The sequence below is a fragment of the Podarcis liolepis genome (assembly GCF_965112155.1).
Source record: "Podarcis liolepis genome assembly, chromosome: 8".
Classification (NCBI taxonomy): domain Eukaryota; kingdom Metazoa; phylum Chordata; class Lepidosauria; order Squamata; family Lacertidae; genus Podarcis; species Podarcis liolepis.
Window position 1 is genome coordinate 63,628,366 of NC_139560.1, and position 25,710 is coordinate 63,654,075.

The 25,710-nt window shown below is 41.9% G+C and overlaps 1 protein-coding gene across 2 annotated transcripts in view; it reads left to right on the top strand.

Annotated features, from left to right (window-relative positions):
- The window catches only part of BLOC1S5 (biogenesis of lysosomal organelles complex 1 subunit 5), a 36,134-nt gene extending 11,974 nt beyond the window's left edge, over positions 1-24,160 (top strand). Inside the window, exons 6-7 of one of the 2 annotated variants that reach the window (XR_014529641.1) lie at positions 15,914-16,091; positions 22,746-24,160. The gene's annotated coding sequence lies outside the window, so the exon portion shown is untranslated. Of the gene's footprint in view, positions 1-230; positions 3,998-15,913; positions 16,092-22,745 lie in introns of those variants that run through there. The other variant, XM_083519764.1, reaches the window with a different exon arrangement.
- The last annotated feature ends 1,550 nt before the right edge of the window (positions 24,161-25,710 follow it).

A 25,710-nucleotide genomic window follows, 5' to 3' on the forward strand; every position in this document is an offset into this window, starting at 1 on the left:
CTGGCTTCCTTGGAAGCCATTAACCATAGTTTCCTGGTCCAGACATAGCTGGAAGTTTATGGTTAACTGAAATTTCCTGGCTTGTTTCCCAACTCATGAAGGGAGGAGTGAAGGGGCGCTATACAGGTACATGGAACATAAACTGGAGTTACTAAACTAAGATAGGATTTGATTGTCTGAGGCAGGTATTTATGTTAAGTGTTATTTTTTTAAAAAAATTCTTCATACAGGGAATTCAAATGAGCTCTTTCACAATTATACCTTGGCTTTCAGAACAAGGAAGATGGTGAAAATTTAATCTGAGAAATCATCCAAAGCTACAAAGTTATGGAAGTACAATGCCCTGAGTTTTATGGACAGACTTTTTGCTAGAAAGCTCACCACAAAGAAATCTGAAAGATCTCTCAGAAGAACTGAGATTCATTTTTTAAAAAAATGAATAGAATAGCAAGAATGGGTGACAACCTGAGATTTTCAAAAGTATTATTCCTCCTGTTATCCAGCATTATAGGGGACAACTACTACTTTTTTGAGCACTGCATGTGAGCAACTTTTGCTCGAGATGAACAACCTCACATATCAGTTTGTGTTCTTACAAGGAGATGGCATTATGGAGCATGATGAGCTCCTGTCTTCACTGTGATTAATCTGCATTAAGTATTAGAATAATGGAGGGAAAGCTCCTTGATTAGTCCTTTGTAACCTAACTTTCAAAGAATTCATTAATAACAGGATGAAAGCCAAGGCAGGCTAAGTGAGGAACAGGAAGATCAAGTGTTATTTTAACAGCTAGGCAGTGCATAAAATAGGAACATGTAAAACAAAATTACTCATTATCTGTGTTGCAACTGCAGATGGCCAACAATGGTTGCCTGTGTGAATGTATGGCTTAGTGTCAAGGCTCCATCCTGGCAGCCTGTTGATAATGTGATTAAAGTGAGCAGAGGAGATGGAATAAGTATTTGTGATTTCTTTCAATAACACTGAACTTCTGCCAAGCTGCTCTATCCACTACCGTAGGGCTGACAGCTTCATCAATCATCATCAGGTACCTGGGCTGAAAAGAGCACTTGCCAGCAACTGAGGCATGCTGGAATGTTGTGAATTCTCTTGTGGATTGGGGGTGGGGGCAAGAGGGGAAATGGATGACTTTAAAGCATTTCACACGCTGCGAAGGGGGCAGGGAGAACCTCTAACAAAATTGATGCAAAGCAGTTTTTCAGATGTCTGTGAACTCACTGATGTGGTGAAGTAAATTAAGAATCTGCATGGCTTTATTATAGAATTGAATTTGAGGCAGTTCAGAAGGTCGCTCTTGGTTTTTAACTCTGTGTTGGTCTTCAGAGCAAATGCCAAGTTTTTGTAACTCGGATATTGGTATGGTTTTTTAAAATAATAATTTCTTCTGTTGAAGTTAACTTAAGGTATGACACCACCTGTGTGACCCTTTCATGGGTTTTATAGCTCTGAGGCAGGGATCAAAGGAAATGCCTAGCGCTGTGCACATCTGGGCTGCTAGTCTCTCATTGCTGCTAGTCTCTCATTGTCTGGAAATGGCTGCCTTACATCTCGGCTTTACAATTCTCTAACCCCCAGAGCCTCCTTTTCCTTCCACTCCTTGTCTGCTAAAAGCTCACAGCCCCTCTTGTGCCTAATTTGAGTGTTTCCCTTCTCCTACTTTCCTCTTGACCCCTTCCACTGCTCATTGCTTTTCACCAGGGGTCAGCAAACTTTTTCAGCAGGGAGGGCTGGTCCACTGTGTCCCACAAACCTTGTGGGGGGCCAGACTATATTTTGAAAAATAATAATGAATGAATTCCTATGCCCCACAAATAACCCTGAGGTGCATTTTAAATAAAAGCACACATTCTATTCATGTAAAAACGCCAGCAGGCCTCACAAATAACCCAGAGATTCATTTTAAATAAAAGGGCACATGTAAAAACACGCTGATTCCTGGACCATCCACGGGCCGGATTTAGAAGGCAATTGGGCCGGATCCGGTCCCCGGTCCTTAGTTTGCTTATCCATGCTTTTCATTGTTGATTTCACCCCTTTGCCTTCTCCATCCTGCCTCCTTCAGCCACTCTAATTATTAACCATCCAGTTTCCTTACCTGCATAGTACTTTCATATTTCGTGTCAGTAATATACACCAGGGGTTGGAGGACAGTGAGTTCAAATCTTGAGTTTCCCCCTCACTCCTGCCCTGGGCACTTTGACAGGTAGGTGTGGTTGCCCACCCATCAATATCCTGACATTACCATGACATCAGATGACCTCCCCCCCCCCCTTTGCATGCCCAAGTTGGATTCAAATCACACCTGCAAAAAAACTCAGCTGAACCTACTTTTTGGCATGGATCAGTTGTACTTTAGAGTTCCTGGGTAGATGAAGGTCACATTTTAAAAGCGCCATATAAAAGCCCTGCTTTCAAGGAACAACTGGAGGGCACTTTAATGCTCCCTATTGTTCCTTGGCAGCTGCAAATTTACCTGACATCATATATAAAAGCAGGTATATATGGTGTGCCCAAGGTGTGCCCAATTAGGACCCCTTCCAAGCATAATTTATTCCACGGATTGGAGGGTCTCCATGCCTGATACATGCATTTTCCCAACCTAAATCAATGATATATGCATTTTTTTCTACCTACGTCATATTCCTGCTTCTTGCAAGAAAAAAAAAAGTTACTCCATCCATGGTTGTTCTTTAGGAACCTCGTTCATTTCATTAGTCATTTGTTACAATCGTGTTTGCTATTAATTTGCTGTTTCATTTGTTTCCTTCCCTCCCCCTGTTACTCTCAATGGGAGTCCAAGCTGCTTTTCTTCTGCCTGTAAGTGCTGTGTTCTCTGTCCAATTGGCATTGAATTTTCAGACATTCTGCTACCCCTCCAAGGGATCAGACCTGCCAAATTGCAGACAAATAGGAAAAAGGGCCCCCATTGTTAGGCTATGTCTATGTCTGTCTAAAGTGGCATTTATTTTTAGTCCAGGTCCTGGACACTTAATAGCTGCTCACATACAGCAAACTAATTCCTCCACTCCCAGTGAATATTAAGGCTCTAGGAACCAATGAACAAGCCTAGGGACACTCCATGTACTCCAGGAAATAAGCTGTACAGTTTGGGGCTTGTGATGAGATTTTAGTTTGCTTTATGTGAGCAACAATTGACTTTGACTGAAAACAGATTTAACTAAGAGCTGCTCATTTGCTTTTTTCACCCTTCCCTCCTTAGGTAACCTCCACCAGCATGTATTCCGAGTTTAGAGAAAAACAAAAATAAATGAGCAACAAATTAATATGTGCCAATTTGGAATTCATTTGGCATTTATCTTGTATTTCAATTTTTAATCAGTTGCCAAAATGAGTCCGTTTTTTCTAGCTTATGCTGCCTTGGCCTTTGTGCTCCCTGCTTCATGTCTTTCAAACTTCCTAGAACCTCTTCTCATCATTCCCCTTAGTCTGCCCATACCAGAAATAAAGTTCATCCTGTCTCTAAAGGCATTTTGTCCAAGAATAGCCAAAACAGTCTTTCACTTCCCTCGCAAAAGCCAGACAGTTTTTGAAAATTCTGTTGTCTGCATTTTCGTCCCCTCAGTACTTAAAATGGTTGTGGACATTCAGCGGCAGCACAGCAGCTCAGCCAACCATTGGCAGAGATTTTAACTGCCATGAGATCTCACAGCACATTACAATATGTATGTGCAAACTGGCAAGAGTTCTTATGCCGGCAACATCTTTGGTAGCAGCAGTCATGTTAAAATGTTAGGATGAAGAGGCCAATGTTATGTATTGAAGTTCTCACCCTGGGCCACCAGTTTTCACTCAGGTCCATATATGCAAATAAGGGATTGAAACTGATGTTCAGGGATTGGATAGTTACAGAAAGTGTTATAGTTGTGTTCTAGTGGAGCTCTATATAAGCAGGCTGGCTGAACCCTTCAGTTCAGTTCTGTCTTGGCCTGTGAATAAACAAGAGCTGTTTGAAGAATCGCTTTGTCGTCTGATATGTTCACCCACAACTTAACAGCCATCATTTAAAATGGGTCAAAATTGACCACCCATGGTTGGTAGAATTTTCAAAGGAACCTAACAGACAAGGTTCTCTGTCCTCATTTCTTAGTGTTAACACAGGTTCTTTGAACTCAGTACCTGATATAACTTCAAAGAGTGTTTGATACTGCACCCTAAAATATACATAGCAGGGTTGATTTGATTTAAATCAAATCGATTTAAATCACGATTTAAATCACTAGTCAGTAAGACTTGATTTAATTTTTTATTTTATTTTTACAGAAAGACATTCTTGCTGGTATAATCTTAGTATTTACAACCATATGAAGGTTTCGTTTTTGGAATAATCAATTTTCAGAGTAGTTTTTACAGTTATATCAAAAATTTCTGATTTGGTTATACTATTAGAAATACATTGACAGATAATTATGAAATCATTGTGAGGTTTAATAGGTTAACTGTTTATATTTGGACAACTTTTCTGCTGTACTTTATTGGAAGGAGAAAAATAATCATTTCCTTAATAACAATTTAAACAATTTATTTAACTAAACCAATAACATTGTAGCATATGTATCCATGTTTGTTAACTGATGTGGTTAAACAATATTTTTTTAAAAAAACCCAACAACCTTAGACTGAGTTTTTAGCACACATGAAATACTTAAAGCAAATCCTTATTTCCTGATGAAAAGCCTTTGGACTATAATGTAACTTAAATAGAAAACTATCTTCATAATGATTTTTCCTCCAAAAGCATTTTATTTAAAAAATCCAATTTATATAAAAACAATCCAATTCACATTTAAAAAACTGATTTTTTTAATTTAAAAAATCATTGATTTCTATCCACCCTGATACATAGTTTGATTCCTAAAATCATTTAGACACAAGTAGGCAATATTAACACTTGCAAAACAGATTCATTCATAGGACTTGTGTTGGCTGCTTCTGCTTTAATTACAACTAGTACAGATATGTAACCTATTTTGGTGATAGGTATTTTGATCTTATATTTTGTTTTCAAGGAAAGAGACTTTAAACATTGCTGGGATTTATCCCTGCTCCACCACAGATTTGCTATTAGGCTTTGGGCACATCTCTGTCTCAGCTTTAGTTTCTTATCCAAAATTTATAGAGGTGACAGGTCTACCTATCTTTCAAGATTATTGTAAAGGCAAACAAGTTTTTTTTGTTTGTTTTAATAAACTAGTATCATTCTTTTTTACATAATATTTACCTTATGTAGGCGTTTAAAAAACGCAAATAGAATACACATGCTGACATTTTTAAAACTCAGCTGTACAGATCTTTGATAAATAAGTATTAAGCATTTTATATAAATGATCTCTTGCCTTTATTGAAGTATTGGTATACTACAAATATAAAAGTGTATGTGAGTTGCGTGAAAGCTCACAGAAGCTGATAAACATTCATAACAACCTTTTATACTGGTTCCAGGGTTATTGCAAAATTCATGCTTAACTAAAGTCCTCAAGAAGGTTGGATGAAACACTGTATCGTAGCTTATATGGAAGTTACTGCCCCTGAATGCCGTGAATTGTCTGCTCACATGTTACACTGTTTAGATAAGTAGACTGTTAACATTTACTGAAAAAAGAGAAATGAAAGAGGAGAAAATATGTGAATGAGCTCTTCTGCCAGCAAATATGAATCAAGGGCAATAAGCATTATATGTTATACACATCATTCTTCATTTGTGCTCTATTTGCTGTCGATACAGATACTTTGTGCTAGACAAATACAGAATACAACAATTTGGGATATGGATTGGCACACAGTTATAATTCAGTGTTATAGCTAACAAGTGGAACCTGTAGCAAAATAGAGTGCTGCTCTGTTTTGTCCAACCAGCCATGCCACAATATTCCATTTCTTCTCCCCTGGTTTTAAGTTTTCCACCCCTTGAAACTCAGCATTCAGTGGTCAAAACTCTCAAAGTTTTGTCCCATCCCCCTATTATTATTCATAAGATGTTGGGATTTCCCAGGACCATGTTTGTTTTTCAGTGGTCCTGTTTCACCATCACTCCCCTCTGCATTTGCTGTGGGAGGGAGTGATGCGTCTACTGGGCAAATGACCCTAGATGAACCATGTCCTTGTATTCTGTCAATAAAATCTGGTATTTCATTGTGACTTTTACTGGCAATGTAAAGGAAGCTGTTTCTTGTTTTCTTATTGTTTGCTCAACACTTTTATGCAAAAACAGGAAAAATTATGAAGAAAACAGACTGTGATCAGTCTGCTTGTGAAAACCTCTCAGCCTGCTGACATACCGTATTTTTCGCTCTATAACACGCACCCCACCATAGCACGCACGTAGTTTTTAGAGGAGGAAAATCCGTAGGCATGCCACCTGTAGGCATTTCCTCCATAACACACACAGACATTTCCCCTTACTTTCTAGGAGGAAAAAAGTGAGTGTTATGGTGCAAAAAATACGGTAGTAGTCAGTCACTTGATATCATTGTTATATGATTTGTTGCTCACCAGCAGGTGTCAGTATGAGCATTGAAGCTACTATGCACATCTGAGATGTACTTATCTGCATTCACACCAGTTCTAACATCCCAGCCTTCAAACATTACTTAGAAGCAGTGCTTCTCTTCTAGGAAATGAAAAAGGTGTAGGTACCCCAGGAAAAAAGCACTGCTTAGAAGGAAGTCCCATTTCAGCTTCCTTTTAAGGACATCTTTATACCATTTTTTGGTGTTTTTTTGTCTTGAAGTAGAATCATAGAGTTGGAAGAGACCACAAGGGCCATCGAGTCCAACCCCCTGCCAAGCAGGAAACACCATCAGAGCACTCCTGACATATGGTTGTCAAGCCTCTGCTTAAAGACCTCCAAAGAAGGAGACTCCACCACACTCCTTGGCAGCAAATTCCACTGTCAAACAGCTCTTACTGTCAGGAAGTTCTTCCTAATGTTTAGGTGGAATCTTCTTTCTTGTAGTTTGGATCCATTGCTCCGTGTCCGCGTCTCTGGAGCAGCAGAAAACAACCTTTCTCCCTCCTCTATATGACATCCTTTTATATATTTGAACATGGCTATCATATAACCCCTTAAAAGTAATCTAGGATAAGGTTAAGTTTGCCTGTTGTTGCTAACTTTAGTCTTCAGTTATTTGGGGATATTGTGCAGCCTGCTTTCTTGACCTTGAATGAGAGACCCTAGAGAAGCAACATGTGAAGAAAGAAGGGATTCTGCTTACTAAAACCAGCATAAAGAACCAGAACTCAAGTGTCTTTGATGGTATGGATTGGTAGCCTCTGGCCAGTGAAGAATGTCACTGAGAGGGGATTTGCTTGTTTGTACATCTGACTGTTACTCTACATAGAGCAATCACTCACCTACAGTCTGAAGTGGTAAAGTCTGTGGACTTTGCCAACTGGCTCCTCCTCCTTACTCTACATGAGCTGTTCTCAAATAATTGTTTTCCTTGTCCCTTTCCTACAATATCTGTTTTCATTCCTACATTGTTTGCAATGGAAGGCTCGGTAAAATATGTGTTCCCCATCTTTCAATATCTGTTTTTCAGTCAGGGATCTGTGAGCATCCTTAAGGGCTCTGGGAAAAAAAAACCCAAAAAATTGCAGTTGCGGAGAAGCTGCAATTCTCTGCCAACTTATTTGGGAGTGGGTCTTAGTGAAACCAATGGGACTTCCTTCTGGATAAAAATGTATAGGAGCAGGATGTTAAGTGGTCATCATTTGTTCACAGGACCACAGGAGACTAGGGTTAGACACATCACACAGTCTATTTCACTTTAACCCACATTTAAGATTCTACCAATTCATCACTAAAGAATGCTGCTTGCTTCTTGAGGGGGATTCACTGATCGCTTAGACCTGCTTCTGCAACATTGAGAAAATAATGCAGGAGTTTGGTTACTATTCCTCTTTGACATGCGCCGCATATTCATGCACTGTTCTCGCAATGACTCCTGTCACAGGGCCAGATCATCCAGTTTCTAATCTGGAAAAAAAAAACTTTGGGTTGTATTCAGTCAAGTTATCCCATTAGCAGAAGGATTTCCACTTGTGCAGCAGACATTCCCCTACTTCTATCCCACCCCTCAAGTATGTTCTGAGAGTTCCCCCAACCCTCCAAAGCAGTTGGGGGGGCAACAGGTAGAGGAGAAGAAGGGGAAGTTCTATTGCACTAGCAGAAGTTCTTGGATTGATGGGAAGACTTTATTGGATACAGTCCTACATATACAGTGGAACCTCAGGTTACATACGCTTCAGGTTACATACACTTAAGGTTACAGACTCTGCTAACCCAGAAATAGTACCTCGGGTTAAGAACTTTGCTTCAGGATGAGAACAGAAATCACACGGTGGCAGCGGGAGGCCCCATTAGCTAAAGTGGTGCTTCAGTGTTAAGAACACTTTCAGGTTAAGAACGGACTTCCAGAATGAATTAAGTACTTAACCCGAGGTACCACTGTAGTGGATCAATAAGCTTCACTGAGTGCATGGCATAATGATTTATGTGTGGAATGGAGAAATGGAGCTGGGTGTTAGCACCGCAGTATCATACTGTACCAGAAAGTAAGGCAATGCTGGCATGGCAAAGAGCTGCAGTGTGGGCTCTTTCCATGTGACTTGGGGCTCCTCACATTATCTGGTACAGGAAGAATTCAGTAGCCCCTGTACCACAAGAATAACATCACAAGACTGAGCGAAATCAGTTTTCTGATTTAGATGACCAGCTGGCATGCCATACAAAGTTACCCAGCTAGAATTGAGTTGTTGAACTATAATGGTCCTAATGTCCCTACTGAAATTATTTTCCTTTGAACTACCCATGAAAACGATTTTGCACAATTGTCATTCTTATTACTCATAATGTCTTGTTTGTTAGGATCACATAGAAAAGTTCTGATTTGTCCCAGAGGCACGTTCTGGTTGTAGCTGATATCCCATTGTATAAACGACCTTTTTTAGTTTAATATAATAGGTTTTGTTTTTGGGGTGCTTTTTCTTTTCTTTTTTTTCCTGTTGCTTGCATGCCGTCTGAAATACTTTCAGCCGCATGAACAATTTGTCTGGGACAAAGTCTTATCTACAGAAAGTCTGATTCAGCTTCAGAGACTTAAGACTACATGGTCTTGTTGTGTTTGTTTCTTTTTTAAAAAAGAATACATATATGTATGTGCGCCTTGTTAAAAAACATTGCTGCCCCCATCTAGGAACAATACAACACTCACATCATTTCCTGAAAAACGTGTAGAGTTGGAAGGCAATTATCTACTTACCAAACAAGCTAAAACAACAGTTCCTGATATTCTTCTGAAATATTTCAACTTCCCAAGAATCCGGAAAAAATAGTTCCATGAGATGGTGCTATGAACGAAGGTATGACATTTCAGTTTCCTTCGCTTGGAATTTGACATCTCAGGGCAATAGATTACTGTGTATTTGGCACTGGTGAGGGAGGAGATATCAAGTGAGGTGTGGGCAGAGTGACTGTAAATGACACGTTATTTTTCTTCTGTACAGGAACAATGAACCGTTTGTATATGTTTCTCTCTTACAGTCACAGGCATATAGCTTCTTTCTTGGTGGCCTTTGAGCAACATCATCTGAACTGCCAGCAAGAGAAACAGGAACCACATGATGAAATAGTTCAGTAGCAATAGACACCCATCTTTTGTTTGTATCTCCACAAAGTAAGGGACACGGGTGGCGCTGTGGGTTAAACCACAGAGCCTAGGACTTGCCGATCAGAAGGTCAGCAGTTTGAATCCCCGCGACGGGGTGAGCTCCCGTTGCTCGGTCCCTGCTCCTGCCAACCTAGTAGTTCAAAAGCACGTCAAGTGCAAGTAGATAAATAGGTACCGCTCCGGCGGGAAGGTAAACAGTGTTTCCGTGCGCTGCTCTGGTTTGCCAGAAGCGGCTTGGTCATACTGGCCACATGACCCGGAAGCTGTACGCCAGCTCCCTCTGCCAATAAAGCAAGATGAGCACCGCAACCCCAGAGTCGGCCAAGACTGGACCTAATGGTCAGGGGTCCCTTTACTTTTACTTTACCATAAAGTAAAATTACTAAATAAACTGTAAACTGAATATAGTGGGAAATAATTTGGGGAGACAACATTAAGAAGACAGATGGTTTTCTTTATGTTTCCTTTCAAGCAGTTCAACAGCATTCCCTTTGTGATATTATAAATGTGGCCCTCCATCAGTGGTTGGGGTGGTCATGGGTGATGGGAATTGTGACAGGCCCAAAATTGTTGGATTACAAGTTCCTCAGCCTTGTTACAAAGTAAAATAGGACAGCATGGTATAAATACTGCTTTTACAGTCTCACATATGGCGTGTATTCTCAGTCTTTAGAAATCATTAGCTATTAATTGAAACTGCAATAGTATTTTGAGTGACGCTCTTCTACAATGGACATTCAAAGGGCATGCAAGGGTGATTTGCAAAGACGTCTGCTTCAAGCTCAGCTTCTCTGTTTCCTTATTAACAACTTCCTTTTTGTATCTGTGGAACATGCCCTTGCTAGACTGACATCCAAGAAAATGAGAAGGTCAGATTAGTTTACTGGTTACAGTATTTGGTTTTTGTGGGTTGCGTTGCTGAGTTTTGCTTAACGCTTTGTTTGCAGGCCATGTGCAGCTCTAGAACTTGCCACTGTAGTTGGCACCACTTGGTCCTTTTGGCTGGCAGATTCCTGGTAGAGAGTTAGGCAAATGAAGTCTGAAAGAGTGAACACCTTGTTTGCTGCAGATGGTTTTTTAAGGTCATGTTTGACTCATTAGCGTTGCTTCAAACCTTTTGCTTTTCCTACATGGAAAGCACTTCAATATGGGACATGGGTGGCCAGTCTTTGGCACGGGCGCCCCCACAAGTAGCAATAATTTAAAATATTCAGAGTATTTATTAATAGAGCAGTCTTTTTATTGAACAGTACTGTTCCTCACCCTTTTATTAATACCAACTTCCTGGTTAGCTCGGGTGGAGAAGTTTCCATTGAATTATTTACAATGGCTTTAAAAAAAACCATTTACAGTTACGTTATCTACACACTAGATAATAATCTTGGTAATAAAATAATTGCTTTCCACTATTCTGCACTTCAACCATGATAGTCTTCTTTTCCAAATTTTTGCAGTGCCCTCCAATCCTCATAAACCCTTTTGCAAACTAACGAAATATTTTTGTTGTTGTTTATCCAAATATTTAAGCACTCCCACCAGTCTAACCTCATGCAAAATCCATTAGTAAACATTGGAGACACTACCAGCCTTACTGCAGGCCAGCAACTGCAAACTTTCTAGCTTCAATGAACCCTTTCCACACTGATTTCTTTGCCAAGGAAAAACTACACATTGGTCATATTATCTATCTATAACTATATAACATGCATCATTTTGCCATAGGCACTTTGCATGTTGCAGAGGATTCAGAGGCGTATTTGGGGATGCACAATCAGTTCATACTCCGCCTCACCATTGCTCCACTTTGGACTGCACCCAATATTGTTCTGTGGCTGCATGTTTTGGGGGTGTGACTGCTAATGGTGGGCTGTTTCACAGAAGCCTTTCCATCATTACTGGTCTCCTCAATGAAGGACCCTTGACAAGCTTCCAAGAGCCCTAGGACACAGGTTGAGAACTACTGCTATAAACATTTGAGAGGCGAGGAATACTCCTTAATTAACTGTGTTTAAACCCAATTAACTTCCACTTTTCCTCTGCCTAGAAAGCAGGGGTCCAAGTGGTTTTCTGTTTGTCCCCATGCTTTCAAGGCATGGGCCCAAGCAGTTTTGTCTTTGCCCCGCTGCTTTGACCTAGAAAACCCACTCTTTAGTGCTAAATGGGAGCAAATGTCAATCCAGAGAAAACTCAGTTGACATTTGCTCCAATTCAGCAGTAAATGGCAGGAAGGCGGTGAGGCAAGTCAAAGAATACTCCATTTCCAGCCTTCCCCTTTAGAGTCTTCCATTATCATGCAAAAGAAGTGAACAGATCTTTTTCATTTCCTTTAAAAGAACTCAGCTGTTCAAGCTCTGATTTAGGACATGCTGAAAGAAAACACAGGCGGAGGCAGTCAGAGTAAATGAGGAATGTCAGGACTCAGAAGGCTACGTTGTTTAGCCTGAAGGGCAGTTGGAAACTGAAGTGAATGAAGCCAGGTTAAAGGCCTGGATCAATAAGCGCTTACGGTAAGATGTCCCAAGAGTGAGCACACAAAGACGGCTGTAGTACTCTCAGCCATTTTCTTGCCCATACCAATATCATGCCTTCTGGCGAAATAGGAAGCCAACCACAGTCATGAACCAAAGGTGTCCTAAAGGAGGTTTCATATTCTCCCAGGGCAGAGGCTGCAGTTGTAGCCCCTGCCAACGGCTTGCGTTCAAACCCAGCCGTAAAGGCAGAAAAAGGAAAGGCTCAAGAACACCCCAGCCCACCTAGGTGCAATTAAACTAAATAACTGAAACAAGTTGGCTGCTGCTGGCACTTTTGGTGCCCTGGGGAGTTTTCTGTTTTGGAGCCTCAATTGCGGTAACGTGTAGGACGCACAAGACAGAGGAACCAGCCAACCGGATGGGCCTGCTGTCCGCTAATTGGGCTCAGTCTGCTCCCATGTCCGGCCACCGGACGACAGGCGCAGCAGCCCCCGTCGAGCAGAGCCTCCTTGAAATTGTCGCCACCAAATGAACCACTGACCTTAACTGAAGGAGCCACATATATCTTGGGCAAGGGAGAAACTAAAATTAAAAGGGTATTTTTTGTTTTTCCACCCCTGCCTTCCTTCTCCCCCATCGTTCCAGAGTTTGTCATCCTATCACACCTATCAACAGTGCCAGCCTCGAGACATTTTAGCACCTTGCGTTGAGTGCCAAAACCCCCCTGAAATGACATGCTATCCCCCTGCATACTTGAAAAGCTGCCATTCTTTCCCCCTACCCTCAATAAAACTCACAGAATCTGAGCTGAATTGATTCAATTCAGGGTAGAGGAGAAGCTAGAAAAAAAGAGCCCACAGCAATATTGTAATTGAGGTGATATTAGACTTACTTTGCGCTCCCCCTCCACACGCCCTCTTTAGGTGGTGATGGGTATTACTTCACTTATTTCAAAACATGGCGGCAAGCCAACCTTGCCCCTCTTGCTCCTGAGTTGGGGCCCTGGACTTTTGCCCCAGAATACTACTCTGATGGGACTACTGGCCCATGGTCATCCCCTCCACACTTCCAAATTAATGAAGAATAGAGTCCCATAGTTAGCACAGAAGAAACAGACTGTATGTCTGTGTAAATTGCTGTGAGTATGAGGCTCAGCAGTTTAGCAGCAGGTTTGCCACCACCTTTTATTGCTTGGGGTGTGTGGGGTATGTTGGTGGCATTTCTTTATAAAGACAGGAGGTGGCAGGGGTTGATTAAAAAACTTAGATGAAAATGATGCATCTGGCCGATCAAGCAACTTTGTTTTTTTAAAAAAGTATTGTTAATTGTTTTTTATGCAAGAGCATGCAGAAGCATAGAGTGGCAAGCATCATCTTGGAGGAGGGCAAATGCCAAGTCTCTCATGCACGAGGGAATGCCTCTTCTAAAATGGTGCCTGCTGTCACTGGCATGTGCACAATGTATAATCTATAAACAACGAATCATTTTGTCTCCAGGCGGACTATTTTATCCGAATGCATCTTGTTTGCAGGTTCTGTGGGTAGATCTGTTCATTGACTGGAATTAATTCACAATCGACCTATTAGTATTTCCTTAGTTGAGTGACGACGGTCCTGCCACTTGTGAGGAGTGTTTAAAGAGCACTACAAGATAATAAAGTAAGGAGGACATTTACAGCCCTATAAATTCAGAGAATGGGCGTGGATCCAAAGAATCATAAACTAGTTCTGTGAGCCCAAGGAGGTTTTAGTCTTGTTTTTCTTGAACATCAGCCCACTCACCTCTGCTGCATGGCAAACCTAAGACACACATCATGCAGTTCTTCATTTTTCTTCTAATTTTTTTTGGGGGGGGGTAAATAAGTGGATGGTGCGTGTATCTCTGTTTGCCCACATGAAAATCCAGATTCCTTTAAAAAGCAAAAAATGTTATCAGGGTTGCATAAGCCCCACAGCAACACCCTTCATTTCAAGAAGGTGGGTCTTTGTAAAATCATCATCATCTTCTTCTTCCCTATTCTGGACCTCATAGCTCAGGACTTGCTACTCCCTTAAAAGGGCAAAGAGAAGATCATGAAACACTGTAAGACAGCATGGCCATTCTCATCCCAATTTGTATCATGATCATGGCAGAACCACATTCCACACAGCAGTTGTAATATGTTTGCAGCATCTAAGTGAAGAATAGTGGACTGCTGAGAAAAATAGATATCCCCGCAATGGAAGCACTACCGTAAAAGAAAGATATTTTGAGATTGTACAACGAATGAGCAACAGCTGTGCATTTGTTGCATGGAAAAATGGGTTTGTGGAAAGGCCTTAAGATTGTATAGAAGATCCTTCTCAAGAAATGAATGCAAAAACAGTTCAGAATCTTAACTCAGAAGGACTGAGTATTTTTATACCCATTATCTAACTACACAAAAATACTCTCCCACCAGGCGTCCTAAACTTGGTCCTGAATGCTAACAGGTCTCTGAGCAAAGAAATGAGATCAGAGCCATCTATCTGAGGTAGGGTTCAGAGAGGTTTTGCCTTGCTGGGCAAAAAGCATAGGCTTTTGAAGCAGTTGGGATTTTGACTACAGGCTGCCAATTTGGGGTTTTGAGGTGCTGGTGTTACTTTTGGGATCAGCACTGCCCATTTGTATTACTGTTTCTATACTCCTCTAGGACCTGTTTTGCCTGTAAATGAATTATGGAAACAGCACACATTTCCAATGTTCTGTCCTTGAAAGGAAGCTTACAATTAACCACTTCTCGGGCAAATGGGGAAATAACCAATCACACAGCAGTTTCTCAGTTTGGCCTATTCAGTAGTTGGTATATTTAAAAAAGTAAAGTGATTTTTAAAATGAAATATTTGCTTGATCTACATGGGTTGTTATATATGCATTGGCTGCTGTTTCTACAACAGCATGCTGTCAGAATAGCAAAAGTCAACCAAATACCACATGCTAGCACACAGTCACTGGTTGGCATCCTCAGTTTTCTATTTCAGCATATGAAAAAAATTTGAATTATGTTGAATATGCATACAACATAAACCTCATGGTTAACAGCCCCCAATGTATCTGTTAAACCAGCAAATAGCACGTCAAAAAGGAAAGGTGCCAACACACAGCTCTGACAGGTGCCAGTCTTGATATAGAATTTCTCCATTGTTTGCCATTTGTCAACAGCATGAGTCATGATGCTGGAACCAATATGAAAAATAGTGGCCAGGTTCATGAAGAATTCAAGAGAGTGTTCCAGTTTATAAGGTCAAACAGTTTTGCAAGATTGACAGAGAGAGAACAGGTCTTGGAGGTTTTCTTCCAATGTTGATCTTTGGGTGATATCCTGTGCTTTGAGGACTTGATGACAGCAGCCTTGGCTTGGGTGCAAAGTTCAAGCTAGCATCTTCAGACTGACACAGTGCTGAGCAATGTAACTTTAATGTCACATAGCATCCGATCCTCAAATGATACAGTGACTAAGGAGACAATGAGTAGCCTGAGTAGTTTTGCAGCTTGTCTTTTCTAGTGTTCGTTGAATGGAGGCAGGACTACTCAGATATATCATGGAGATTCAAAGATTGGCAGAACAGCTCAATCACTCTTGGCTTTCCCTTTTCTTGTGAGAGTTTATGCCTTCGTCACAGCAAGATACACCAATATGTAGATGGGAATGTTTAAATTGTTTGTTCCAGTATTTCCTTAGTTAATAGATTGTCCCCTCTTTCATAATACCAGAATGTCAGTGAAGCTGAATGCTGGGAGATCCAGGACAGACAAAAGGAAGTCGTTCTTCACACAGTGCATACTTAAAACTATGGAATTTGCTCCTGCAAGATGCGGTGATAGCCACTAATTTGGATGACTTGAAAAGTGGATTAGACCAAAGCCATGGAGAATACCATTATATTGACTGGTACAGTGGTACCTCGCAAGACGAATGCCTCGCAAGACGAATGCCTCGCAAGACAAAAGAGTTTTCCGTTTTTTGAGTCGTTCCGCAAGACGAATTTCCCTATGGGCTTGCTTCGCAAGACGAAACGTCTTGCGAGTTCTTGCGAGTTTGTTTCCTTTTTCTTAAAGCTGCTAAGCTGTTAATAGCCGCTAAGCCGCTAATAGCCATGCTTCGCAAGACGAAAAAACCGCAAGACATAGAGACTCGCAGAACGGATTAATTTCGTCTTGCGAGGCACCACTGTACTAGTCACAATGTCTTTATATTATTACCTCTATATTGGAGGCAGTATGAATACCAGCTACTAGGGAAGGCAAATGGGAGACTGCTATTGCGTGTGTCCTGCGTTAGGTTTCCCATAGGTATCCAGTTAGAGAGAACATGATGCTGAATTGTATGGGCCTTTGGCCTGAATCAGGAGGGCTCACCATACATTCTTTAAAATGGTACTCACCTCTAGTATAATAATTGACTATAAAATTAAGATGCATAAAAGGCTTACTAGACTCCCATCTTAAATTTATATTATGATGCTAACAAAAACCTTTTATTTTTTTAAAACGATCAGGTTTAGAAGATGGGTGACATGATAGAAATCTGTAATATATTATGTGTTATATTTTCAGTTGTGATTTGATCTCTGGTAACTGAAAAGGGCACATGTAGGTGGAAATCATTAAGCTATGTTTGAAATCAGATGTTGGTTAAAGTTCTTCTGTCACTGAAAAACCTTGAAATGAAGTAGGTTTTAGGAAACCCCTGACCTCCTTCTTGAAGGTTTCTTACAGGAAGCACTTTTGTTCCCCTAACAACACACACTCACACAGGATAACTTTGTGCCATCAGGATGCAAGTGTCTAAACCTGTGAAGCTATTATTGTAGGTGATTGTGTACATTTTTTACAGAGTGAATGTGGCCATGCATAAGGAGGTTAGATGTTACTGTCCATAAACTAGTATTTGGAGAACGTCCCAAGACCAAAGATACTGGCCATCCTTGGTGTAGAGCAGGGATGGGGCCCTCCAGATATTGTTGGGATACAACTCCCATCATTCCTTACCATTGGTTCTGCTGGCTGGGGCTGATGGAAGTTGAGGTCCAACAATAGCTGGAAGGCCTCAGGTTTCCCCATCTCTGCTGTAGAGCAACGACTGGCATTAAACAATGGTAAAAATATTAAATGGGCATTCCTGAGCTCCACCACCCCCATCCATGAAAATGCTTAAAATATTTTCTGTGCTATGTAAGTAATACATCAACACTGAGGCTGATTAAAATTTGATAACCATTGACCTCCCCACTCCATTGTTAGGAAGACTGTGAAGCAAGATAAAAAACAGTGTCACAGCTATGAGGACAAACAGCATAGCATCCAATAAACTATTTTATGTACATATTTTGTTAAGACTGGTTCCCATTTCCTTGTTTGTTAATGAGTTGACTCATCCAGATTTTCAAAAGCCTAGTTTCCAACACCAGTGAGATAGGTTTGAATTTCTGCCAAGTGGGATTGGAGGCAGAGATAACAGTCAGCAACAACAATAGTCTTCCTTGGTCCATTTGCCAAAAACAATTGGCAGAAAAGGCTTGCCTTCTAACTTATCACTCAGTGCGGTGAGGGCTCTGGAGTTCTGGAAGAACACAGATAACTTGTAGGATACAAGGAAGAGGCAGGCTCACACAAGGGACCATTCTTACCTGAGTTTCCACGTCTCACCATTAAAGTTGTTTATTTATGTTTGCAAATGTGTACCCTGGACTATCCTCATTCTAGGATCTTAACAACCCTCTGTGCCAGTAGTAGGCTATGAATGATCCCATAGGCCAGTGTTTCCCAAACGTTTTTGGGCAACGGCACACCTGTTTACCGGGAAAAAATCTCGCGGCACACCACCATTAAAGCCCCGCCCCGTGACGTCAGCGCGCAGCGTCACGCCGGGAGGGACGCACAAAAGTGAAAGTTTTTTCCCTTCCCCTTGCCGGGGTGGGAGGAGGCAGCAGAGCGAGGGATTGAGGGACGGCGGCAGCTGAGGCGGCGGCGGCTGTTGTGGTGGTGGCGGCAATAGCGGGCGGAGGAGGAGCCGTCGCCGGGAGTTGCTGCTGCTGCTGTTGCTGCTGCTGCCCGGACATGCCAGCCTCCTCCTCCTCCGCTGTCTCGCGCTCCTCCCTTTTGCGCGCGCTGCCCCGCCGCTCGGCACCAGCACCGCGGAGCCGCCCCCGGCTCGACGCGGATCCTCGCCGCCGCCGCCTCTCGCCGCCCGACTCGCCCGCCTCCCTCCCACGGCACACCAGCCGGTGTCTCACGGCACACTAGTGTGCCGGGGAACACCGGTTTGGAAACACTGCCATAGGCTGCATTGGGATTGCCAGAGTCTTTCTCCAGGGTGGGGAAATCCTTTGACTGACCAGCCTGCTAGTATGTGGCTGCACAGTAACAATCCAGACAAATATCTTGGTAAGCAAGATGCAACCCATTCGATCAGAGATGAGGAACTTGTGGTCCTCCAGGTGTTTTTTGGACTTCAGTGCCTCCAGGGCTGATGGGAATTGGAGTCCAACAACATCTGGAGGACCACTGATTCATTGCCTTCTCTTTTCAATTGAATTTTTTGAAGTGTTTTGTCAAAACAAAATTCAACCAAATGTTTTCTTATCTACCCCCCACCCTCATTTCCCTCTGTTCCCATGGGAATCCCTTCCCTTGCACAAATTCTGTTTACTGTTTCATCCCTCCACTGTGCTGATCTTACTCCCTACTCCCTGGACAAGGGACCACCTAGTCTAGCATCCTGTTTTCACAGTGGCCAACCTGATGCCTGTGCGAAGCCAGCAAGCAGAACCCAAGTGCAACAGCACTTTCTGACAGATTTGCATGAAATGCGCACATGCTACAGTTCAGAAAGACTAGGTGACCTGTGTGCCTGCTCAGTCCACTGCCAAGGCCTCTGTGTTCTCTCTTCTTATGGTTCGTCTTTAAAACGAACTTGGATCTGGATATATGGCAACCCAAACCATTTGCCCAGTTCCTCTCTGAAATTAGTCTCTGCCCCCAAAACTAAAACCTTGAGCCACCAACCTTGAGTCACCCTTTGCATTTCTACAGGGTTAAGACAGAAGATTATAGAACAAGTTCAAATATCAAAAAGCAAACACTAAGAGAATAGGCACTGGGAGTGTTTTCTGGAGTGCGGTCCTTTTTCAGAACACAGATCGAGGCTTCTAAACACACACAGTGCGATCCTAAACATGTCCACTCAGAAGTAAGTAAGTGGGAGTTACTCACATGTAAGTAAGTTTTGCACTGCAACCATCTTGAATGCAGTGAGGCAGGGCTCTCACAAATATATTCATAGGGTTATACTATAAAAAAATTTTATCTCAGAGGCATGGGGAGCATGGAGTTTATATTTTGTTTTTTTAACTTGGTTTGCTTTAATTTAGTTTACAAATGTTTGCTTTTGAAATTTTATTCCTTTTTACAAGCTGTTTTGAGCTGCCATATTGTAGCAAGAACGATGGGGTATAAATGGAAAAACTAAATTTAGACCAGTAGTAAAAAAAAATGTCAGTGGATTGGTGGTCTGGAAAAACCATCTGATTGGTTATTACTGTCTTGGCAGAGACCTGCTCTGCAGTCCTCTGAGTTTTGAATGGCTGTGTCTAATACTGAAAACGATGTTGTTGTCTTCAGATCTACTGTGATGGGTTTTTGGGGGTTTTTTAATCCCTGGGGTTTCTGGCAGTGTTATTGTCACTTATTTTTGTGTGCGAGGCACTTTCAAATTACAGGTGGAAAACATGTAGCCTCTTTCCACAATAACTTATGGCGTATTGCTAAAAGAAGCATCACAAGTGGAAGAACAAAGCAGCATACTAGGATGGCAGATAAAAGAAATACAATCATCATGTGGTTTATCACTATGTGGTCCACAATGGTTTTTCTATATTCAGTAATTGTCACAAAAGCAGTCATATATTTTCCAGTGTGCATTGCTCTCAGCACCAGAAAACACAACCATCAATAGTTATGCTGTGGTGCAGAGTCCTTGTTAACATATTCCAAATTAAAAGATGCATATTCTAACTTTTCACCTATTATAACAGGGGCAGGCTACCTTTTTAACCCTGGAGGGGGCCACATTCCCTTCTAAGCAACTTTCCGAGGTGCAGTGGATGGGGCTGGAGGCAAAATTGGGCGACTAATGTAAATTTTACCCTCTTTTGTAGGAGAGTTTCTCCACACACATCTCTAGACTTGTCTAGCTCAGAGGACATCCCTCCAATACATGCAGCCGTGCCATAGGAATCCGCAGTTACAGAATAGGGCACTGGCCCTTTAAAAGAACAGAGGGAGCAGGGCCAATAGGAGGATCAGGTCAACCAGCCTTCATAGAAGCTTAGAAGGTTTCAGCATGTTGCTGAAGCAACAGCTCTTCCTGTGTGAGTCTTGGCCAGCTCTGAGTACAGTGAGCTCTCCAGGGTACTGACTGACAGGCTACCTTGTGCTGGTTGAGATCTGGCAGTGCTGTTGGGGTCATGACCTCTGTCCAATTGATCAAGGTCCTGTGTTAACCTGGCCTCGCCAAGCAGGACAGAGCTTAAATCTGCCAAATGGTTAAAAACATACTTAGCTCAAATAAAGATTGTTTGGGTGTGTTGTATATTTGGTGCTATTTTATATATCTGAGTTTATTGTTCTTATTAAACTCAGTGTCATTTGTGATTAGTACAATTGGTTATACAGTGGTGCCTCAGGTTACATACGCTTCAGCTTACAGACTCTGCTAACCTAGAAATAGTGCTTCAGGTTAAGAACTTTGCTTCAGGATGAGAACAGAAATCGTGCTCTGGCGGCGCAGCGGCAGCAGGAGGCCCCATTAGCTAAAGTGGTGCTTCAGGTTAAGAACAGTTTCAGGTTAAGAACAGACCTCCGGAACAAATTAAGTACTTAACCCGAGGTACCACTGTATTAGTGTAACTGGTTATATATTAACTTTATTGCTGTGGTTTTACATTGATATCTGGCCCTCAGAACGATTCCTCCTCAGGCTACACTCATCACGAACCCTGCTCTGCACACTCAAGTGTTTTTGCCTCGCTCCACAATATCCATGGCAATGTCTCTTGCCTGCATGGATAAAAGAAGGAAAGATGTAAAGTAAGTACGTACATGGAAAACTCTTACTTTTCTGTGTCTTGGAAATAATAGCCTGTGCAAAAAGTTAGAGACACTTCAGTTGCCCTGTCAAATTTTTGCCTTCCCCTCCCTGCCCACCACTGGCATGAAGACCAAGATGGTTCATCCTGAGGGGATGTGGCCCTCATAGACTGAAATGATTCGCCACTCTGGATGTGATTGTACATGCTGGAAGATGCCTTGAGAGGGTTTCCCCTAAAAAAAACAGCATACAAATATTTTAAATCAAGCACTATCTGCTAATGTTAAAGAATCCTTTCATGTGATCTCATTGTTCCAATCGTGTGTTTTCTGAATACTAAGGCAGGTTTGGGGTTTAAAGCTGTCACTTCAGTAAATTTATTATTTTGTTGGTACATTTAGTAGATTTATAACAAGCGTTTTTGCCCACCACAGACATTACACTCCAAATACTTAATCACTTTGAACGAGCTGATCCTGGAACTCACCTCCCGTTATTTATAGCAAATTGTGGCTTACTGTGCAATCAGCAATCCTGTTAAGTCAAAGTACTTGGATTTAAAATGATTAAGATCTATGAAAGGGCTAAATGTCACAAATATGCATTCCATTTACAAGGCTGAAGTAACACTATACAGTCCTTGGATTATTCTTTTTATAGACCAATTTTCTTTCTTCCTCCAAAGGCTAATCAGATCAAATGTCTGCTTTTACAGTTTGTCTTCCACTGTTGTGAAGAGGACACTTGTTATTGTACAGCTCCCATTAATTTTAATGACAAGAACTGTGCAAGAGAATGTGCTATTTGTCAACTAGTGCAGCCAATTTTAGTGGTAGTATGTATACTACCGTTATCTTCAGTTTAAGTGTTTGACATAAGAGCCCTTGGGACTGCAAACCTGAACTCAGCGGGACTCACTTCTGAGTAGACATGCACACGATTGCATTGCAAGTCAACTGCATATATTCAGGAACCAGTATCAGAATACCAATCTAGAGCAAAGCTATCGGCCGCCCAGCCACTTTAGGAGGACTAGGAAGCAGCATAGTATTTCTACCTCCCCCTGTTCTTGATTCAGATATTTCCCAGGCTCTCAACTAGTTCCCAGCATGGCCTTCCAACTGTCTGGGGGCCTTTATATGAGCTTAATGGGTTAGTACAGCTTCCACTCCTGGACATTTTGCTGGTAACTAAGGGCCTTCTAGTGCTGCATTTTCTTGGCAGCAGGCCAACAGGCAATGCGGATGCCAGTGCAAACATCCCACATAGACATCTTGTTAGCCACTGTGGAAACAGAATGCTGGGTTAGATAGGGATTTGGCCTGGTCCAAAAGCAGTCTTCGTATGACCCAATGTTTTTAATGGGAGAGAACCGCAACAAGTGTGTTGTGTTTTTTAACAGCAGCAGCAACGTACCTATGACACAGAAAATTTGTTTTCTTCTTGCATTGCAAGCATTAGGCCCATCGGAGTTGTAAAGAAAAATATGCACCAGAGATTTCTCATTAAGAGAGTCAAGCTTCCAGCTCTGCTGTTGCATCCTCACCCCAGCACAGCACCGTGCAGCGACTGATCCACAGGATTCGTGGGACCAAGCTGTTTCCGAAAGAAGAAAATGTCCTACCCACTCTTCCATCTGTGCAATAGCCTAGCAGAACTCATTACGCTGGCTCTACTGCAGGCACATTTACTTAATGGAATCTGGCCCTCAGTTAATAGCTTAATGGAAATGTCAACTGTGTGTGGCAGTTGTAAAAATGGCAAATTCCTTGCTAGGGATTATTGGGAATCAGAAATAAAAAATCCAGTGCTGTAACGCCCTTACACAAACCTATGCTTTGGATGCATTCGGAACACCGTGTGCATTTTTTGGTTAGCCCATCTCAGAAAAGATGTCATAGAAAAATTACTTTTGAAAACAACAAAGTGATGAAGGGGTTGGTGCACATTCCCTGCATGAAAAGGCTAAAGGGTTTTAGCTTAGGAAAGGACAATTAATGGGGAATATGATATAGATTTACCCAATTATGTGGAGAGTGGATAGAGGTTTTTCGTCCATTCCCGTAATACTGTAACTTGTGGTCACCCAAGGGAGCTGGCAGGCAGTAGATTCAGGACAGATAAAATAGAAGATTTCTTCATACACATCATTTATGGAATTCACTGCCACAAAATGTGATAACCATTGACTGAGATGGTTTTAAAAAGGGATAAGACAAATTCATGGAGGATCGATCTATTAATGGCTAATGTCTGCGCTAGCTAAGTGGAGGCTGGATAAGCCTGGAAGTCTATTGACTGAAGTGCTAATGTCATGGCCTCAGAACTTTGCAGGACATATCCTATGTTACAGAGAAGCCTGGGATATTCCACCAATACCCACATTCCAAGCAGAGTGAATAGATCTGTGTCATAGTTTTCACAGGACAAACTACTAGTTCAAAAGAAAACAAAAGAGTTCTGTTGACTGTCAACAACCTCTAGCTTAAGAAAAAATGGCTAGAGCAGAGATGATCATATCTCAAAAAGTTATGAAAGTAACCAAGCAGCATTTTTTCATTTGTTTTACACTTCCCCATGTTGAATGGTTTCTTTAAATGTAAAGGTTCATCACTGTTCCACTCGATGTGTATGTCTTTAAGGGGCCAGAGCAAGATAACGAGACCCAGCTTTACAGCTGTGAAACATAGCAGGTGCTGCTGAGTTGTATTGATTAAGCAGTGTTGGTAATTGGGTGTAGTATATAAGGAGCAGCACCTAGCTCTCCCATTACCCTGGGGGATGGGTTGGTAGTTGGGTCATGTTTGTTTGTTAATGTATTTAGTGTAAAAGGAGTTTTTGGTTTTTTAATTAAAACCTTGTTTAAGTTATTTTTGAGTCCCTTTTTAATGCATGGTCTCCCCAGCAAGCTCTCTGCAGCGCTACCAGACTGCAAATAGCCAACACCCCAAAGTTGGTTCAATGAGAGATGATCTCTTTCAAGATAGGAAACCAACAGAACAGCACCTTGAGCCAATTCCGCCCAAGCAGCTAGTGAAGGGAAGTAACTGTTAAAACTGGTCTCTGAAACTGCATAATCAGGGTGGTCAGGAATCCACCGGGTGGTGGTGAATAGCTAATAATAGACCTGTGGAAGTTGCAGGTTCTTCTGTGCAAAGTAGAATTAGTATGCAGTGTTTCTTTTTTTAAGGAACTGTGCTATTCCTGCACAACTGAAGCCCCCAGTTAAAATACCTAGAACTCCATTGCTCTCTTGCCCATCCATGTACATGGCTGACAGGAACCAAGGGGGGAAATATTATGAGGCGCCTGTCACCATGCAGCTGTTCTTGTAAGCTTACCTGGTCTACTGGATTGTTGAAGACCTGAGAGGATGGTGGTGACGACGATACAATCCATCAATATACACAGTACTTTCATAAGAACATAAGAGCTTTGCTGGATCAAACCCAACATTTGTTGAGTCCAGCATTCTGTTCTCACAGTGACCTACCTGGTGCCTATAGAAAGCCAAGTAGGATATGGGTACTCTGCCAGCACAACATAACTGAAACACACAAAGCCCTGCCTCTGGGAGCTGACCAGCTAAATTCAAAGGATGGGGAAGGGAGAAGCTTGGGTAATGAGATGGATACGAGCAAATGCAATTGTCAGTACTTAACACAGCTTTGTTTCAGTTGAGTGGTAGACTTCACAGGAATGGAGTGTTTTGAGGAGGGGTTTTAAAGGAGGAAAGATGGCACACGTAGTTATTCTGGACGAGTTTCAAGCATTGGAAGCACTAGACTAGATAAGACATGGGGATCAGGTTACTTTTTAGATGGCTAAGATGCAGCAGTGGGGGGGTCATGCAGGGATGGGCAGCTTTGGGTCTTTTTTCAGTGCAGGAATGAGGGACAGAATCTGCAGGAATGCCAGGTCAGAGCCTTCTTGCTCTGGCAAGTGAATGAAATGCTAACAAGGCTTTCAACATGAGTTCAGTGGAATTAGTCTTAGGAAACAGGACTGATCCTAATAAAGTTTGTTTCAAGCTGCTCTTTGATACCTCTGTGCATAATAATAAACCAACACATCTGCCAACATCTTTGGACTCCCTTTGGGGGCATGGCTATGGAAGCTGCAGCAATGAGCTCCTGAAGTTCAAGGTTTGGCTAGACAGCAATTAGCGGAGGCAGTATCTCCACCCAAACACACTCTGAGTCGAGGGCAAAAAGTAGAGTAGGGGTACAAAGAAGATTGACCTAGCCATTCTTAGGATTGTAAAACTGTTCTGGAGTGGGGCAGGGAAGCAAAAAAGTATCCACTTGTTACGAGATTGTACTTTCTGACTGCTCTTACCATCTCTTAAACTGTCATACTGCATAATGTTTTGTGGGTGGCAAAATTATGTCATTTTATTCAACAGCTTGTAGAAGTTTCC